General features: G+C 32.9%; 1 protein-coding gene across 1 annotated transcript in view; it reads right to left on the reverse strand.

Moving 5' to 3' along the window:
• The window catches only part of GRID2 (glutamate ionotropic receptor delta type subunit 2), a 1,319,580-nt gene that overhangs the window by 681,346 nt on the left and 616,632 nt on the right, over positions 1-21,602 (reverse strand). The gene's annotated exons all lie outside the window — the stretch shown is intronic.

Raw genomic sequence — 21,602 nt, forward strand, 5'->3', positions numbered from 1 at the left:
TGATTATTTTCTAAGCATGCTATGAAACTGTATTATCCTACCTCAATTTTCTCTTCAATGCTTCCTTTGTGAATATTAGAGTTAGTAATAAAATGTGAAAAATAGAGTGTCTAACTGCTATGCATTAGTGAAACAAATTAAGAAATTGAGCACACTGACCAAAGAATTTATATGACTATTCTAACAGGTGATAACTAGCTAATAATGTCATCCGAAATAAATAGTAGCCAAATGGAAACAAATAAATCACCACTACAACAAAAGCACTCTTGCCATATATATAGTTTCAGATGAACTGAAAAAAATGATTTTATAGGTAAAACAAAAAATAAAATTGTGGGTTGCATTCCTCAGTTGATTTGCCAATTTGTATTTAAGAGGCAATTTGCTTACTCTCCCCTTCTCTTACTTTCAATTCTGAATAACATCTGTACTTCACATCTGTACAAATGTCTTTCCATTTTCATAGCCTGTCTGTTCTTGGTGTTACCTGGTTAAAAATGGGAAGTATTCAGGTCACTGTCTTTTCTTTGTATTTCCAAAGAGTAGCCAAATTAAAACATATACAATGCAAGTGTAAAATTATAAATAAAAGAAAAATATAAATTTCATTTGGTCTTGGCAACTAGTACCAGATATAAAAATCTGAATACAATTTCCTACATTCTTTTAAGAAAAACTTCTAGAAAATCCAGCCTTAAATTCAAGTATTCATGAATAAGCTTCATCCAGCATCAAAAACTCAAGATGCTGATTGGGTAAGGACAAACGATGCCTGGAGGAAAATTTTCAAGGGCATAGAATGCTGGAAAACCACACACACACACACACACACACACACACACACACAATGTTGTAATTCTACTTTGAATATTCTTTTCTACACCATTCTACTTCTGTACTATCGAAGTAAATCTCGAAGTACTTGTGTACTAGAATAGAATGGAACTAATTTTCAAAGTTTAATATACACATAGCCACTGTGGACATACATTATAATATGACAAATATTCATGGTGACAAATAATGCCAAGCCTGGACATAAGGATGTTTCATGTGTAAGGTATTTATCCTTGATTTTGTACAGATGAGATATATTTATCTTCAAATAGGACAGTTATTTCTTGATGATCCATATGTTGTCCTATGCTTTAAAGTAGACTATGAGGCCAAATGTGCCCTATAAATCATTTTATAATGAGCTTAATGTTTAAAAAAAGAAGCATTAAGCCACAAAGCAAATCTCAGAAAGCATCTGAATAAAGCACAGATTATAACCAAACCATAAATCCTTGTTAAATCTTAATTGATTATAACCGATGAAAGGGAAGATAGTAATTATGGAAAAAGAGGGAGAGAAGTTACTTTGTTTTCACAGTTTGTTAGTCAAATATTATATATACATTTATCTATATATATATATACACACACACACACACATATATATGCTATTTTACTGCTTCTATTAGGGAAAGGCAGTGAGACTTCAGAATGGATTTTTTTAGAATGAATTTTATTCACTTTTCTTACTTTTCATTTTATCCTGAAAATGAAACAAATATGCTTTCAAACACAATTACTCATTATTTAGGTATTTTAAATAAATAACATGGATCCATATCAATAATTCAAAATGGACCTTCTTTTTTAAATCTATAGTATTTTAATTGATAGAGGTGGGAGTTGACACAGGAATACATATTAAAAATAGATGCAGAATAACTTGATAAAGATGATATTTCATATTTCAGTAGATACTTGCTTATGGGAGGCTACGTGTTAATCATGCTACTTAGCTAAAATGCTTATATGTAAAGTCTACTTCTGACTGTTTTATTTATTTATTTATGTTTCTTTTTGGCCACCCTCCAGCATAAGGAGTTTCCCTGCCAGGGATCAGATCCAAGACACAGCTGTGACCCACAGCACAGCAGTGGCAACATGGATCCCTTAACACCCCTTGCTGGGCCAGGGATAGAACTGTTGTTCCATAGTGGGAACTAGTCTGTCTGGTTTTTTTGTTTGTTTGTTTGTTTGTTTTCCCTTAAACCTACTTTACTACAAAGTTAGTCCATTCTCAATGTTAGAAACTTTAAAATTAAAATATTTTAATATTATAAGTGGTAAATGGTACATTTGGAACTACCTAAAACAATAATCTACTTTCATAAAATCCTACCTGATACTGGTAGGCTTAAATTACTTAAATCCTTTTAAGCAAAGATCTGTGTCATCCCTAGCTGACAAGTAGGGAACTTGATGTTGTAATGACAGTAATATTAATTGGGACAAACCCAAAACACCAACAGGTGGAAGGAAATACTCAGTTATTTATATGAAACCACATAACTAGCTAGTCTTACTAATTCTAAGATAGAGAATAGCGCCTAAGAAATATTTATTGTCCTATGTACAATAAATATCTGTTGAATAAAGTTAATATTAAATCCTGAAGGATATAAACATGGAGCATCTGCCTGAAATGGTGTTCGGCATAAACTTATACAGAAATCTTTTTCTCTTAACACAGATATACCCTCTGAGAACGCAAATGTTTCCAAATTACAGTCCTGGGTTAAAATTTCTTCCTGCCTTTCTTCATTTCTTCCTCTCTCTCTCTCCATCCTTCCTTTCTTTTTCCCTCCTTCCTTCCATCAACAAATATTTACTGAGGCCATACTGTCTGATAAATTTGTGTGAAACAGCACATTATCACAAAGCAATATACTTGTAGTGCCCTTACCAGATGTGGTTATCAAATGGAGCCACTCTAGTTATTTCTCCACATCACAGAGATTAAAAATAGAGCCTTATCCTCCTTTTTTTCTTGTTTCATTGAAATTTAGAGAATATTTTAGTCTCCATTGACAAAGGAATAATGCTGTTTTAGTGTAATCCTTATACTTTTATTTCAGTGTGGTAGTAGATGAATGAAAGGCTGGGCATTAGAAACAGAGAGACAGAATTAATGTTAAATTGATACATAGAACAACACACACAAATCTTAAGTATTCAGTTCACTAGTTCTGACAATTCCATCTGCTGGTGAAACCACACCTCCAATCAGACTGTAGAACTGAGGAACCTTCAAAAAGTATAAAATAGTGTAAAACACGAGTTTTGCAATGTTTAAAACCTGTCTTCTGAAAATATTCATGTTTTATGCTAAAAGCGATAGTTTTAAAATTTGTAATAAATCATATAGGCAGATTTTCTTAATTTTAGAAGGGAATTTTAAATCCCTAGAAGTCAAGAAATTTATAGCTAAGTAAAGTTCTCATAATAAAGTCTATAAGTATATAATTAATGTCCTAAAGGCTATGTCCTAAGATCTCTAAGAATCAAAATCATTCCCTGACATTAAAACCTCTGTGAATCATGGTATGCTCATAAATATGAATTGCTGTGCACTTGTCCTCCAGAAAAATTCAGATCTCATTTGATTAGGCCCTGTTTGCATAACACATTTTAGAGTCTCATTAAAGACAACTTAGGGAACTAAAATGATCTTAGTAGGTCTTGAAATTATGGCATTTATAAAAAAGAAATGGCAGGTTTTGAATTAATGAGGCACAGAATATAACTCTGGCCCAGGCTTTTTATTCTGTTTTGCACCAATAGGATCATTTCATAAGACACTTAATTGAAATGGTTCGTAAATTGTTTTGATAGAAAGTTTTTCTTTTGTCTTTGTTCCCACAAGAAAATGAGCTGGTGCAAGAAACTCAAAGGAGAAAAAATAGATGAATCCATTTTAGCAGTTTATTCTGTTTGCGTGAACTACAGAAAGTTTTTATATAGTTAAAGCTTTCTGAGTGCGATAAAATACAACAATGGTTAGACTATTACTTTGTTTAGAATAAGGTATATATATTTAAGTCTTTAAAGATTTTATTTTACCCTTTACCTCTCCACATCCAAGAAGCAAAAGCACCACATTTCATGTTCCCATATACTAGCTTACTTGACTAAATAAGTAAAAGCACCCCAGGTTTAAGATATTTGGGCTCGTATATCACTGTCTTAACACCCATTTAAAGACATATACCACTGCTTTTTAAACCTTAGGATAATCTATTAAAAATCATGGTTCATATTTAGAATGCTGCGTGCTTCTCTTTCTACAATTTCAGATTTTAACACCGTTGTCAGAAAAAAACACACACAATTAGCTCTGTTAGAATTTATGTTCATAGAATTGTTAAAACTGTTCTATAGGCAAAGAACATATGGGTGAATGACTTGAGAAACTGAAATTAAACACATTTCCTTATCACTGACCTTCAGATCTTTGATGGTTCATTGTCAGCCTCTAAGAGATGAATATCTTACGCAGTATTTTCTGAAATATTTCATTACTGAATTCTCTTTCTTGGAACAGTCATTAATGATTGGAGGAACTCTTTCATATAAAATATCATTTAAGAAAGTACAAATAACAATTAACCACTAAAGATGCTAAAACAGACATTTCTACCCACTAATTAACGGTTGCTCCCCAAAGATACATTAACACAATACACACACACCTTCACGTGTATATATAATTTGGGGACATACAATTTAATCTCCTAATTAAGTATTCCTAAAAAGAGGCACTAAACATATTCTATTAGCTTTATGTTTGATTGTAGTTGTGTGATAATATAATACTGAGTATTAAAAATATGTTTTGAGGAGTTCGTGTCATGGTTCAGCAGAAACGAATCTGAGTAGGATCCATGAGGACACAGGTTTGATCTCTAGCCTTATACAGTGGGTTAAGGATCTGGCATTGCTGTGGTGTAGGTCACAGATGTGGCTTGGTTCTGGCATTGCTGTGGCTGTGGCACAGGCCAGCAGCTACAGCTCTGATTCAACACCTAGCCGAGGAACATCTATATGCGGTGGGTGCGGTCCTAAAAAGAAAAAAAGGATGTTTTGAAAACGTTAAACTCCCAAATAAAAAATACCAGAAATGAAAAAAAAAAAAAAAAGCAAAATAGCCAATTGGGAGAAATATTCACAAAACACTACCAGGCAAAGAAAAAAAAAAATCACTGTATAAACAACTTCTAAAACCAATAAGTTCAAAATAAGATGAACAAAATAAGAAAAATGAAGCAACAGTTAATAAAACAGGAAATAAAAATTGTTCATAGATATTCAGTTAAAAAAGAAGGATTAAGACAAGCTAAAATTTTGAAATTATGTTGGCAAAGGGTATATTGCAATACAAGCTATAAAAGTATTTTGATTCAAAAATTTTAGAGTAATTTTACAAAATTTGTCTAATTTTAAATGCACAATTTCTTTAGGTATTTCTTAACTAAAAATGTATTACTGGAAAAGGTTGCAAAGGTTTTTGGTCTAATACACTCAATAAAACCAAGTATACAAGGAGACAAGACACACCCCCCACCCCAAATAAAACCCCTCTAAATATTCAGCAATAAAAGACTCGAAAAAATAAATTATGGAGCATCTATACAAGATACCACATTTAGAGAAAGGTACAGATCTATTAGAGTTGTTAGGAAAGAAAATTTTAAAATCATATATTAGGTGTGTTATACAGGAAAAATTGACTCCCATCTATATATCCATATGAGTATTTAAGAAGCATAAGGCTATAAATGAATTCATAGACACATGCACAAGTATTATTTAAGCAAATATCTATCTATCCATACATACTTGTGTACATACACACACCTACACTTTTTGTATTGTCTAAGTATTCTCATAAAATTTATGTGAAGATACATAAACTTCTGCAGAGAGGTAATGATGTTGCAGTGAAGAAGGCTCTCTATACTTCTAGTAACTTTTAAATATAAGTATGTATTATTATATCATAAAAACAACATAGAGCAAACAAAAAGACTAATATCTTTGCGGTAATGCCTAAGTTAAAGAATTTTATAGAACCTTCCTGTAGGAAACAAAGTAAAAGTAAGATGTCATGATTTCCTAGTAATGGAACGAGAAGTGAAGAGTTAAATAAAAGAAAGGAACAATTTGCTAAAGAAAATTTTCCTTACAGCCACACTATGAGCTCATTTCATTAAGTAAGATAAATCATCTGAATTTTCTCAAAAGCTACGTGATCCATTTACAAGGCTTAATGTAACATTTCATGAGAAAAACTCATTTTCTGAAGTAAAAATCATTTAAAATTTTGTTTTTCAAGTCATAACTGGAGTTTCATCCACAATCGTCATTATATCTGATCTTGAAATTATCTTCTTGTTAGGTTACATACCTCTATTCATCGCTTTGTATTATAAGTATCTTTGATTTAAATCATTTTTAGATTTTTGTCAATTTATACGCAAACGCACACACCCATATTATCTTTTGCAAAATGGTTTTGGTTTTGGTCTTCCATTTATCTTCCAAACTGTAGGTACTTCTTCTTTACCAAAATAATAGCAAATACTACTAGTTAATTTTCCTTTATCACTTTTTAAAAAAGAGAGTTTCAATAATAAGCTCAAAAGACCATGTTTCACTAAAAATAAAGAGATGCACTCATTCAATTCTGATAACTATCTTGATTTACAATTGATTCTCATTCTACTTTTAATTATAAATTATTGAAAAGAAAGACCTAAATACTGCCAGATAACAAACTTTCAAAAGACATTCTCATAAGGTAAACATGATAATAGTTTGCTTTAATTTTTTTTTTTCCATTTTTTGGTGGCACCTGAGGCATATGCAATTTCTTGGGCTAGGGGTCAAATCTGAACTGTGACCTACACCACACCTGTGACCTATACCACAGCTGTGACAACCAGGCAGAGGACTGAACCAGCAACATCACAGAGAAAACCAGATCTTTAACCCACTGTGCCAGAGCGGGAACTCTTAAATTTCTGATATAAATTATACTTGACTTTTTAGGTCACTGCACTAATTTTATTAACTACTTAACATAGTCTGAGCCAATATTCCTAACTTGAGCCCTTACTATTTTCTTTATTGCCCTGGTACTTCCAGAAACAAAATTCCTCTCTCAGAGGAAAACAGAAAGGGATAAAATGATGCTATGGATATGGTCAGCAGGATTATTCTTCATTTGTATAAAAACCTTATAGCCAAAGAGAAAAATTATGATGTCATCCATTTAACTGATATTTTATACATTTCCTGTTCGTAGATTTAAATTCTGAAGCATAAGATTTATATAACAAAATACTTCCTCTAGAATTGAAAACACAGAAAATTTTTTAAAGTTTGCTTTTTTATTATGAAAAAGAACCAATCGAGTTTCCTAATTCTTTTCTGTTTTGCAAATGGCTATCAAAAGTAAAGCTTGGTTCTTTCATAAATACTTTTTTTATTACATATTTTCTTCATCATAGAAATATGTTGTTAAATAATCCTATTAACATTTGCTGTGTTTTAAATTGCTAACATGCTCTTTGAATCTGAATTCTCTTCCAGGGCATTAATTTTTCTATGCCTATTGGAATAGTCATAGACAAGCATCTATGAATTTCCAATAAGACTATTAATATTATATAAAAAGCTGCTTTTTAAAGAATGCTAGTCCTTTTCATAAATAAAAATGTAAATCATTTTTCAGAATTTCATGTTTTATGTGTAAAATGAAAATATAAAGGACTACAAAAATAACTCAATTATTGTTAATGGGCCTGTATTTAAATATAGGATTAGTACTAATTATTTATTTTTTTAAACTTTTTCTTTTTAAAAATACAAACAATTCAAATTAATATATTGTATAATAAAAGAAGTTATAAATCTTCATTTTATGAGTTTTTCCCTGAACATAAAAGGTTAGCTGCATAAGGTTTTAGATTTACTTTGGTATTAATAAGCATGATTCAATTTTAAACCCACATTTGACAGTGTAATCTTTGACTATACGTGATTAACAAAGTTGTACAAAACTAAATTCCTGACCATTTATTAGTTTTCTCTTTTTAGTAATGATCCACAGACTACAATAATATATACATGAGACATTTTAATGATCTTGAGATAAAATGATGTTGTGAATTAATATCTTTATGCAAACAAGAGGATGCCTTGTACTTTTCACTGAATTTTAAGGTTTCACTTTATGGCGAACAAAATTAAAATAAAAGTCATCAGACAGGCTTCAAAAGAAAAACGTCATTGGGGATATTAGAGCAGACCATCCATTTAGCCATAAAGTTAACTTCATACCATTACTTATATCATGAAGACATGCTTATAATTATGACATTGCACTCAAACTTCACTTTAGAGAAATTTTTAATTTTGATTTCAAGCCAAATTACTTGCAGATATTAAATATGAATAATAGTTGAAAATTCAAATAACCTAATGATATGGTTTGCAAATATAATGCCACACAATTGAGTGGCAGAGCAAAAAATCTGAACACAGAAAAGCTGGCTCCAGAATTCACACTCTTAATTATATACACTGCATGATTTATAACTGATGGCCCTTTAATGTCTCTCTCTCTCTCTTTTTTTTTTTTTGTCTTTTAGGGCTGCACCTTCGGCATATGGAGGTTCCCAGGCTAGGGGTCAAATCAGAGCTGTAGCTTCTGGCCTACACCACAGCCACAGCAATGCCAGATCTGAGCCTCATCTGTGACCTACACCACCGCTCATGGCAATACTGGATCCTTAACCCCCTAAGTGAGGCCAGGGATCAAATCTGCATCCTCATGGATACTAGGGAGGTTCGTTAACACTGAGCCACAAAAGGAACTCCAGACGTCTCACTTAAAACAATTACCAAGTTTTGGGTTTTATACCAAAAAAAGTGAACATCTGGACCTGATATGAAGAAAGGGAAGTAAAGCCAATGGGACCACTGGAGAAAATTACCTCAGGCTTTGGGTTGTATTCCCGGCCTTGAGGGAAGGGGCAGCTGCAGTATGAACGAGGCTAGGAAAGTCAGGTTGAGCCCCGCTTAGCTGGCTGTGTTATGCCCTTTTAAGTCATTTTTAAGATCACATCTTATGAAAGGAGAAGGGTATGAACATGGAGAGTCTGATGATAACCCAAGTGCCAGTTATTTTCTTGCTGATTTTTTATGTACAGCATTCACCCAGGTCTTACTACCATCCAAGAATGATGGCAGCAGTTGGTTAATTAAGGGTCATCTATGCCAATATTTCTCTTTTTTAAAAAAATAGAACTATAGCTTATTTACAATGTTGTATTAGTTTTAAGTGTACAGCAAATTGATTTGATTATATACACACACATACCTTTTTCAGATTATTTTCCATTATGGGTTATTACAACGTATTGGGTATAGTACACCATGTTATACAGTAGGTCTTTGCTGTTTACCTGTTTTTATACAGTTGTGTTTATATGTTAATCCCAAACTCCTGATTTATCTCCTCACTCCACCCCTTCCATTATTAAAGTTAAAAACATTCTTCACTTGGTGCCAACACAGAAGCAAACGTAGGTTTAAAAAACAAAGTAGTTGGCTAAAAAATGGTGTTATTGTCCTTGCAGTATGTGTATCTACATACATTTGAGTATATATGGATGTATATATACTCTCTGAAATAATTTAAAAGTAAAATTTCATGGAGACCTGTATAGCTCTGAGAATATACACTGGAATTCAATCTGGAAATCACTGGTCAATACAAAGAATTTCATGGTGGACACTGTAGAGCTCTCTCCACATTCCCTAATATTACTTAATGTACATTTAATTCCTTGAGCTGGATAACTCACATATTGTGAAACAAAATTAAATTTTTTTTTTTTTTTGCTTTGGGGATAAGAACTTACAGAAAGTGGTCTAGATTTTTTATCTTTCATGAAAGATTTTTTTAAGCAAGTAGTTTATTATTTTATTTATATTATAATTCAAAAATAGGCAAAACAAATCTATGGTGACAGAAGTCAGATCGTGGTTCCCTTTGGAGAGGAGGGGTAATGACAGGGTGCTGTAACATCTTAATTTTTGGTCTAGGTGATGATTATCTGGTTTTATCATTTCAAAAATAATATTTTGAATTGTACACATATAATCTGCGTACTTTTATGGCTGTACATTATATTTCAATTAAAAGTTTACTTTTTCATTTTTTTAAAGTTTTATTGAAGTACAGTTGATTTATAATGTTGCAATAATTTCTGCTGTACAAGAAAGTAATTCAGTTATAAATATATACACATCCATTCTCTTTTAGGTACTTTTCCCATATAAATTATAACAGACTATTATATAGAGTTCCCTGTGCTATACAGCAGGTCCCCGTTGGCCAATCATTTCATATAGCTCAGTGTGCATATGTCAATTCCAAATCCAGAGTCCATCCCTCCCCCTCACTGGTTCCCTTTGGTAACCACAAGTTTGTTCATGAAAGTTTTGTATAGAGTTGGTGTCTGCCCCTTCTTTTGCTGAGCTACTTTATGTCAATGCTCTTGTAGAATTTACTAGGATTTTCCACTCTGCTAGACACAATAGAGGGAAACAATACTAAGAAAGGCAGGGACCCAATCCAACAAAAAAAGAGGATCTGGGAAATCTTAACTTTCTTTTGGGGCCAGTGGTGAAATTAGATTTTGATTAGTCAATTTTGGTTGTCCATTGTTAAGACCAGATGAATTGTACTATTTTATATTCATGGTCGTCTCCAAGCTTTATAAATTGCTCTGAAAATGGAACTGATCTCTTGGTGGGTAAATCACAGCTAACTTTTCATTAGTGAAAACTAGTGATGGATGAGTAACAACTCAAAATAAATAACAGCTTTACTTTAATTAAGTGTTAACATTTTCTCTCATCAAACACACAGCCAAACAAGCTTCTATCAACTTTCATTTTTCCTTCTATTTTAACTCAGGATGAAAAGACAACAAGCCATGATGCTGTTATAGTAAAAGCTAAAGGCAAATCTGGAATAAAGTATAGCCAGACAAAGGACCAGCTAACTAATTAGTCCCTTTTAGTTTTGATTTGTTTTTTTGTTTTGTTTTGTTTTGTTTTTACAAAGCACATTGATATTCTAAATTAAAGTGATCATTCTTGATAAAGTGGTGAAACATCCTTGTTTAATATCCTTCAACATTTCATAGCCTAGTGACTATATGTCTTTTTTCAAGAAACAATTTTTACTGAACAGTGAAAACTCTAGGATATGTAACATAATAAAATTCTATTAGTGTTCCCTGCTTGTTGTATAGTTAGATTATAATTCATAAAGAAGTCCTACCCAGTAAAGTTCCTATAATCCATAGCTAACTAACAATCAGGGAGATGTTCTACAAAACAGCTAAGGGACTTAAATAGTAGGAAAAAAAAAAAAAAAAAAAAGACCCAGTGTCATTTCTGTGTGCACATAGGATGTGCTATTTTCAAATAACTACTTGATTTTTGGTTTTAATTTCCATATTAATAGTAAATATTGTATTTTTTCTTCTTAATAAATGGAGTTAGTAACAAGGAATTCTCAGCAGGAAGTAAGCAAGGAAAAAATCACCTTGATTGATGCTTAATATGATAATACAAAGCTATTGAGGCATGGACACTATGCTGTGGGAAGCCTCAGAGGATGACAAATGCTATTCATTTTAAAGTCCCCTAGCATTTTGCTAGGATAATTTCATTTACTAAGATAAAACCCTCTTCATTAGGTTTGCAATCCCTTTCACACTAAATGTACCGTGGGTTAGCCTGAGGCCTTGATGAAAAAGGCATTTTAATTGTTGATCTTGAAACACTCTACCTATGTCAGACCCTGACCAGGAATATACACTTTGTGAAAGCCTTTCACGGTTTACTCAGTAAGCTAAAGCCATATAAAGGTCCAAGCTGAAATTAAAAAAAAAGACCTCTTGGTGTAAAGGATGGTTTTTATCCTGCTGTTGATTGAAATTTAGATGTTCTATTTGTCAAGCATGTTTTATTAAAAAATAAGAAGAACGATAAATACTCATTACTTTCTTAAGCTGGATATAATAGAGATCATAACATTTTTTAAAATTCAAAATAGTATAATTGTTGGAATCCTTAGTCAGTTAAAGTAGTCTAGCAAAGAATTATTTTTTAAAAATTCTTCTCCCTTTCCAGTAATGAATGAAAACTAAAAACTGTATGTCTTTAAAAGAAGAACAGAGAGTAGAAAATAAAAATGAAAACAAATATTTACATTTGATCCATATTCTCTTTTTACATAACATTATTTTGAATACAGCAGTACCAAAAGCTAATTTTTCATGTTCCGGTGAATTTCATTTTTAAATATAGGGAAAATTGAAAAAAAAAATACCTACTTATTTTTTAAAAAAATCACACTCTCAACTATATATGTCAAATTGATTTTCTAAAATCTAAAAGTGTATATCAATTTTCTATAAGAAAATAAATTTATTTATCCTTAGTAGTTAATTTTATGAGCAAAATCATTAATTAATTTATGCAATAACATTCATATTCTTGATTTGCCCAAATATTTAAAAAAATCCTCAATGGGGAGCACAATATTATGTTTGAAATATAGGGATAATTTTTAAAAGATACAAAATATTTAGAAGAATTAGAGTTTTTGATGAACTGCCCAAATTTAATAGTTCATAATTTTAATTCAGTCTTTATCCTTACAAATAGGTATTTCCAGACAGCTCTTTTTCAACACAATTTCATATTTTCTGTGCAACTACTCCATAAGGTGACAGGAGCATTGCAGAAGAGAGGGTAATTTTTTTTAAAGATAGATGAAGCTACTCATGGAAGTTAATTTTTAAAGAAACAAGACTAGATTTCAAACCTAATAATGTGATAACTTTCTCTAAGAATAAATGATCTAGATATGACTAAATTAGTTTAATTTTAATAAAACACTTAACTTGGCATCTAAGGTAGATTGCTTTGTCTTCATTTCTCTTTTTTCCTTTCTATAAGCCAATTTCTTTCGAGAACCTTCCATTGCCTGTTTTGGTTCCTACTCCTCATTTTTCACTTGCTCCTGTCTTTATGTTTCTTTCTTTTCATTTCTCTTTCATCAGACACCTCTACATTCCAAAACAATCAGAGATACTGAACCAGCCACACTTCCCCTTGCCCAGACTGGGGTTTAGGCAGAGAGGCAGTGCATGGGGGTCAGTCAGTACATGGATTTTAAAGTTTAAATACGAAAGTTTAAGTCCCAGCACCGCTATTGTACTTCACTATCCTCTCAATAACAATAGCTACCTCAAAAAGGCTTTTATAAGAATTGCATGAATTGATCCACATAAAAGCACTTACAATAGTGCACAGTGCATTGTAAGCACTCAGGAAATGTTACTGACACATGGTACCAAGTCACTGAGTTAACAGAGGCTGTGGTATTCCTTAACTTCCCTCTTGTTTTAGGAGACTAGGCATCTTTCCCTATTTTTGGAAATATCTTTGGGATATTTTATCCCAAATCTTGATGTGTTCATTTTTTTTTTTTTTTCTTTTTCAGCAGCACGTGGGCCATATGGATCAAACCCAAGTCTCTGTTGCAAACTATGCTACAGCCATGGCAATGCTGGATCTTTAATTCACTGTGCCACAGTGGAAACTCTGATATGTCAGTTTTTCATTTTTTCTCTTCTATCACTTTTCTTTCTAACGTTCTTCCCCTGAACATTCTGGAATGCTCAAGCTCCACTCATCTTCCAAATGTACAGAAGAATGAAATGTTACACACACATATATATACACATAGACTGTATGTACTCAAATTCCAACAGAAAAGTTTCTGAACTCTTCACAGGCACTATTCTATTTGTATCCTCCCCTACAATGTGAAAAATTCTGTTTAATTTGTATGTGTTTTTCCATGTGCTTACCTTCTGCTATAATCTGCCATCAACCAAGTCCATTCTTTTGTTATTTTGTGACCTTATGCCCTCCAATAGAAACGCTGATCTAATAGCTTCTCAAGTTTCATTATTCCTCCTCTATAGAATTTAGCAAGCCTATGAAGGTTCGAAATAATGTCTTTTTTGATATTCCATGATCTACGGTACGGCCAAAGGATCGTGGGTTTAGGAGTCAAAGAAAATTAGTTTTAACCATAACTTCATCATTACATAGCAGGACTCATATAACATCTAACTCATGAGTTGCTGTGAGGTTAAAATCACATAAATAAATCTCCAAAGAAGACCCTTGTTCAGGATTTACACAGAAAAAAACACTTCCCTTGTATTGGGCTCTTTTGTAAGTAATTAAAATTGTATAAAACCATTTATGTTCATTGTTACTCTATGATGTAATAATTATTCATGCAATGGCCTCAGTCTATTGTGCTGATGTAATAATTACTCATGCAATGGCCTCAGTCTACCTTCCTGGTTCTTGAAGTTCTAGTTCCTGTCCCTACAAACTATTTGTTTTTACTTTTAAATAACTCTGTGTTATTTGTATTATTATTTATGTACATTTCACACTGCTTAGAAAGCCCAGTTATCTCTGTCATGTAGAAATCCCATATCTCCATGTGCTTTTCAATTAAAACATGAGGAGAATTAACTTATCCTACTTCTTCTTTTGAAGTGCTCATATATTTTATTTATACATATTTCTATTATGATAGAGTTGTTTTATAATTATTTATCTTGGATCTAGACTTTACCATGGAATTTGATCTCCTGGAGCACTGTATCAATATTTGTCAATATTTTATTATCTTCTGACTCTCCTTTCCACTTCTTCCCACAGTCTCACCATGTGTTTTATAAGATACTAGCTCATAATTATCCTTCAAATAGTGGATAAGCCAAGACAGTGTTATGCTCAGTGAAATGTCAGACAGAGAAAGACATATACTGTATGACTTCACTTATAGATGGAATCCAAACAACAAAGCAAATGAACCAACAAAACAGAAGAGAAAGACTCATAGACACAGATAACAACCTGGTAGTTGTCACAACACCCCTGGGAGGGTGGTGGGGGGATGGGGGAAATAGGTGAAGGAGATTACGAGGTAAAAACTTCAAGCTATAAAATAAATGTCATGGTGATGTAATATAACAGCATAGGAAATATAGTCAATAATATTATAATAATTGTATGGTGACAGATGTAACTAGACTTATTGTGGAGATCATTTCATAATGTATAAAAATATTAAGTCACATTATGCAACTGAAACTAATATAATATTCTGTCAATTAAATTCAATAAAAATAAAATAAAATGCATGACTATATGGTATCTGTCCTCTACTCTAAATATCACAAAATGGATGATTAAATCATTTATAACTAGAAATAAATAAAAAGTAATGAAAATATCTAGTAACTTCTTGTGCTGATACAGACTAAATAGGTAGGATATGCATCTCCTACCCATAGGCAGCCACAAAGTATGACTTTCTAGTGGCAGTAAAGGGAATATATACATATATAGTAAAAACATTGATTGAAAACAACCAAAACCTCCAACACAAAAAGTCTTTAACATATTACAAATATATATATATAATCATGACATATGTATATATATTATATATATATATATATTTCTTCACATAGCAAGTCAAAACCCTTAAATTTTTTTTTGCATACTTGGCTGAAAATCTCAAATATGAGCAATATATGGAGGATGGACTATGATTTATATTAAAGTTCAGTGAGTGGAATATTAAATTAAATATGCAGACATCCTGTGTTTACATAGTATTAGCATATGGTGCCAATAAACATACAATTATCCACAACAAATACAGATATTTTAGAAAATCTCAGCAAATCAAAAAAGCTATAAAACTCTTCTTGTGATCACCTATACCATCTTTTAAGACCATTTGCTTACTTATTAGAATCCATTTCATTATATCAAATTCCTCTATCTCTCTGAAAGGAGATCTGACCTCAGGTTGGGTTAAAAGAAAAGCAGATGCTATTCCCCAATCAGTTTTTCTTTGAGAAGATCAAGATGGTTTACAAATGTTTTTGTCACATAAATAGCAATCCTCAAATCAATCCTTCCAGGTAAGCAATTCTATATAAAATGTCCATTTGAATTTCAGCAAAGTTGTCAGAATATTAAATTTAAAGGTGCTTTCTTTACTTCTAACTTCTATCTAATTATTCCATGCTTAATAATAATGTGGTATATAGATTTATATATACATATGTAAAATCTAAAATTCACACATACATATGCATAGTCTTGCTCAGCTATAGCTTTCTCATCTCTTTGGAAAAGATTTTTATTTCTCTATAGTAAGGCAAATCAAAAAAGTCAGTTATTTTAAGGCAGTTACATGCCCTTCTTACGTCTTAAGTATAACTTGCAATTTTTGAGAAATTTCAGAAGCAAAAGTTTTTAAATAAGCACAGTAGCCTTTTCAGTTTTTAGTAATAAGTACAGTTTTCTTCAAAGACACCAGCCATCTTGCCGTATAGCTCATCTAATACAGAAACAATTCCAAATTCAAGCTCTGGGTGATACAAGTCATGGATTGTGATCTGGCAATAAGTTATTGCACCTACCAAATGTAGGCAAGATTTGAACCAGGTTGCCCTATGCTTAAATAGACTAATCACGTTTTTTCAGATAATTTTATTATGCTCTCTTACTTTTGCATAGATGATTAAAAATAAATAAATAGAGATCTTACATATATAGTATGGGCATAATGCCAAGCAATATATGTGTGTATGTCTATGTACAAGCATGTGTGTGACTTTATAGTCTTTATTAAAACATATTTCTCCTCTCTTGCATTTGAAGGATGGACAAAGGAAAGAAGACAAACAGGAAAATGCAAAAGTAAGTGGTCTTCTAATTGGCCTACCTTTACCTAAAACAGAAAAAAATAGAATTAAGAGTAATTACAAAAGCAGCACTAGGGAACTCTTATTCCCTCTTCCTCAAAAAAAAAAAAAAATGTGGAAACGTTAGCTAACAGGACCTTGATAATTCTTACTACTTTCTTCTAAACTAGAAAGAGTCCCAAAGAATTAATGAACAGCACCAGTGAAAACTAAAGTAAAATCCTTGAAATGAGAGATCTTAGTAAGGAAGGACACCTCACTGATTCCCAGGGCACTGTGTTCTCAGGGAATGCATGCAGAGGCTTTGAGTATCCTACCACAAGAGCAAATTCTAACACAAGACAATTATCAGTATATCAGAAGTGAGAATAGAGTATATATTTTCCAGAAATATTTTAAGCAGACGTACGGAAGCCAAGCTCTCCAATCTAGAAGATAGAAAAAAAAAAGAAAAAAAAACAGATTCAGATATTGTAGGAAATGGGATCAAACGGAATTCACCCACTTCATGTTGGGGGAAAAAAAAAAAAGAAAAAAAAAAAGGACATAATTCAAGCTACTGGTTTCTCCTGGAAAAAGAAGAATGGCATACATAGCAAGATGATTATATAAATATCACATATTAAAAAGAGTAAGATAGATTTTTCTTTTGGGAGTGCCCTTTGGCTCTATCCAGGTTTGGCTTTATAAACTTTTATTACAAGTTCTTTTCAAGATGTGGCCCTGCCTTCCTGACTGAGGATGAAGCCCTTGGTGGTTAGCATCCTCCTGTCTGTCTTCTCACCAGACCATGATTATTTTTTTTCTCCCTGTACTGAACAACCCTTTGTCTCCAGCTTAAACGAAGGCAATGGTGGTCCACCAAGGTATCGTCCTCTTACCAGATAGATACTCTTTTCTCCTGGAGTAGGAAAGGTGGAAGATCACCCAGATCTTTCAACAGACTCCATCAGTTCACTCACATCTGCTCAGATATCTATTACTCATCTCTACCAGTTCTACTAGCTGTTGTACAAGAACGAAATATATTACTCTATGTTTATGCCATCAAATCACAGAAGTACTTGAATAAGGAAATGTAATTATCTGATTGACTTAGTGATATTGTCCAAACTTCCATTTAAAACAAACAAACAAAAAAAAAAAACAAAAAACAAAATAAGAAAAAAACCCAGAGGACCATTTGCTTATGGGCCTGATATTTTGTGATAACAGCATATGGTGATCCAGGGGACATTATGCAAGCCATTAACAAAGCTCCATGAAACACTTTACAAAATATTTTTGAAATGAAAATTAATGGGTAGTCTTTTCTGAGTGCTCTTTCATAGTTCAATGCAGCTGGATGAGATTCATTTGTGAGGAGAATTTTTGTTTATATTGTTTTTGACTTCATTAAACAAAAATATTGAAAAACAGCTAGCTAGAGCTGATGCAAAGGAACACAAAAGCAAAAACTGCTACACACTCTATCTCAAAATGCATTTGGATGTGGATGATTTACATGAAATATCAACACCCCTGCTGCCATGACCACCACCACCAAAACACACAAACGGCAGCAAGAACAAAACATAAGAATAAACAAACAAATAAATAAAGCCCACCCACAGATAGAATCTGCAAAAATAGTTTAAAGAAATACAGTCGTTTTCAGAAGGAAGAAAGAAAAAGAAACAAAGAAGGAAGAGGGGGAGAAAAAAGGGAGGAAGGAAGGGAAAGAAATAAATTTTGGCTTATTCTGAATAGATTAAGAATTAAACTAAGGATATTTCAAAGGCTGCTACTTCATGTGCAAAGACATATATATATTTCTGTATATTTTAACCAACAAACAGCATACTTATAAATACAGCACATGATTTTCTTGCCCAGAATTTTAACAGGTTTCTAAATTCAAAACAGAATTTTCATTATTTTTATACAGAAATTCCTTCCTAGGATCTAGACATACTTTTTAAAATGTTACTTTAAAAATTGTTTTCAGAGATTAGCTATAACAGAAATCATAAATGTATGTGTATTACATTTCCTAGAAAATTTTGAGCTCTTTGAAATGGGGTTAAGCTTTAATGAGGTGCTTGGTCCATTTTTTCCCTTATGTAGGCTACTAATTAAACTTTAAATGATATTCTTTGACTCATATCTATCACATATTTGAAAATTAATATCTTCTTTTCCATTTTTCTTTTCTTGGTCCTCCAATTATTTGAAGGTGCAAAATTCCTAATTTGCCAGACCATATTTACATACTAATATTCCCACCCCTTTTCACACCTCTGCTTTAGTCTTAAATCTACAAGTAAACGTATTTGGTGTTTACCATCAATCCTTTTATCAATATTTAACTAATTACCAGCAAGCTGGAAAAAGCTCAGCCCCTGGTGAGTATAGAATTCTCTAAGTTCTTTCAAGTTGAATATATTTTTAATAACCTTGACACATGAAAGACAGGTTGGCTCACACAGATTTTCCTTTGTAATTTTTGAAAACAGGGTTCCATTGCTGTTTTGTTTTGAATACTGTTGTGGAGAAAGGTGATGACAAACTAATTTCTCTTTTTGGGGGAAGTTAACTTGATCTTTTTGCTTGTAAATTCAGAGGACTTATAAAAAATATCCATAAGGGTATTTATTTTTTCAGGGTGTATCTACAGGTTAATGAAATATGTCCTTTCAATAATCAACTGAAGATCTTTTATTTCTGAAAAGCCCTCTTGAGTTAGTCTTAATAATTTATGTTCCTATGTCGAGTTTTCTTTCCAGAGAGGGTTTTTTTTTTAGGGACACTCTCATGGCAGATGGAGTTTCCCAGGATGGGGGTCAAAATCGGAGCTGTAGCTGCTGGCCTACACCACAGCAACACCAGATCCATCCCAGCCACGTCTGCAACCTACACCACAGCTCATGGCAATGCCAGATCCTTAACCCACTGAGCAAGGCCAGGGATCAAATTTGGGTCCTCATGGATACTAGCTTGATTCATTTCCAGTGAGCCATGACAGGGACTCCATAGAGATTCTAATTTTAAGAAATCTGTATCTCCTTAAATAATTATATATATCATGTTTTTCTCTGATTATTTTTAGCTCTTAATTTTGTTTCTGTTTTTTGGCTCTTGTATTGCTCTCTACACATACTCTTCATCAATGTCCTTTATAAATAACACTCATGAGGAGTTCCCATCCTGGCGCAGTGGTTAATGAATCCAACTAGGAACCATGAGGTTGCAGGTTCGATCCCTGGCCTTGCTCAGCGGGTCCAGGATCCGGCGTTGACATGAGCTATGGTGTAGGTCACAGACGTGGCTCGGATCCTGCATTGCTGTGGCTCTGGCTTAGGCCAGCAGCAACAGCTCAGGTTAGACCCCTAGCCTGGGAACCTCCATATGCGTGGGAGCGGCCCTAGAAAAGGCAAAAAGAGACAAAAAAAAAACAAAAAAAGACAAATAACACTCATGAGAATCTATTCTTCCGTATGTACTTTTCAGTCGAATCTTATTATTGAAGTCTTTTTTCTCCCTTTTTTTTTTTCTCTTTCTTTGCTAACCTACTCAACTCTGATCTCACATTCACTTATGTTTAGTCCATTTCTATCTTTTTGTCTTCTTTTTGGGCAGCCCCTAGGCATAAGGAGTTCCTGGTCCAGGAATCAGAGCCCAGCTGCAGTTGCAGCCTATGCCATGGCTACAGCAACACTAGCTCCTTAACCGACTGTGCCAGGCTAGGGATCAAACCTTCATCCCAGCACTCCAGAGATGCTGCCAATCCCATTGCTCCAGAGTGGGAGCTCCAGTCCATTTCTATTTTTTAGAGTCACTTATTCAAAATGTATTTTTCATATCTGCAAGTGATTTTATTTATTTATTTATTATTTTTTTTGCTGCACCCAATGCATGTGGAAGTTCCTGGGCCAGGGATGGAAGCTGCACCACAGCAGTGACAACGCCAGATCCCTACCCTGCTACACCACAAGGGAACTCCAGCAGGCGATATTTAAAAAGATATGTAATATGTAATTAAAATCAGCCTGTTTTGTTTTAGTCTTCTTCTGTTTCTTATTTTTTGTTTGGGGGAGGGGAGGTTGGGGGAGAATATCCATAAGTTAAATTTTTGATACTCAATATTTCTTTTTATAGTAGATCTGTATACCTGTTGTTAATGGTCTTCTGCTAATTTTGAGATAACTTTTCTTTTCCTAAACAAACAATACTTAGTGAGAGACCAAAGAGACTTTTAATGGTTTTACATATTTCTATGTTCATAGTCTTATATAAAGTAAAATGAAACTTCTCTTACCAAGGGTATTTCTTCTTAAATTCTCTGATATAGTGAATTCTTTTTGTTTCTGCAGGTTTTTTTTTTTAATTTCAATTTTTCAATTCCTTTTTTTTTTCGGTGAATTACAGTGCCTCCAAGGAATATTCCACACCCTTCTAATTTGTCCCTTCTTGCTCAGAAATGGTATCTTCCCAAGATTGTTACATTTAGTCCTACATAATTTCAAGCACCTTCCTTCCTCTTCACTTTTTCTTAGATTTGTCCTCAGTATTTCCTTGGATCTGTTTTCAGGATCTCTCTTGGTAGGTGTTTTTTTCTATCTGTGGTTAGCCTCTACTCGGCCTCGGCTTCCTCCCTTTTTCTCCTTGTCTCCCTAATTCAGTGTGGGCTCCAGAGCTAGCTCTGCTGTTACTGGAATTTATCTTTACACTGAAATAATTTTAAGTTTGTTGTACTTCCTGTATACTAGTTATACTAGAGATATTTTTTTTTTGTGGGTAGTTATGCTGCTTACAATCTACATGGGTTTTGGAAGATGTTTAGGGAGATGTGGATTTAGGAAGTGACTATTATCCTATGGA

This window comes from Phacochoerus africanus, chromosome 10 (genome assembly GCF_016906955.1).
Source record: "Phacochoerus africanus isolate WHEZ1 chromosome 10, ROS_Pafr_v1, whole genome shotgun sequence".
NCBI lineage: Eukaryota > Metazoa > Chordata > Mammalia > Artiodactyla > Suidae > Phacochoerus > Phacochoerus africanus.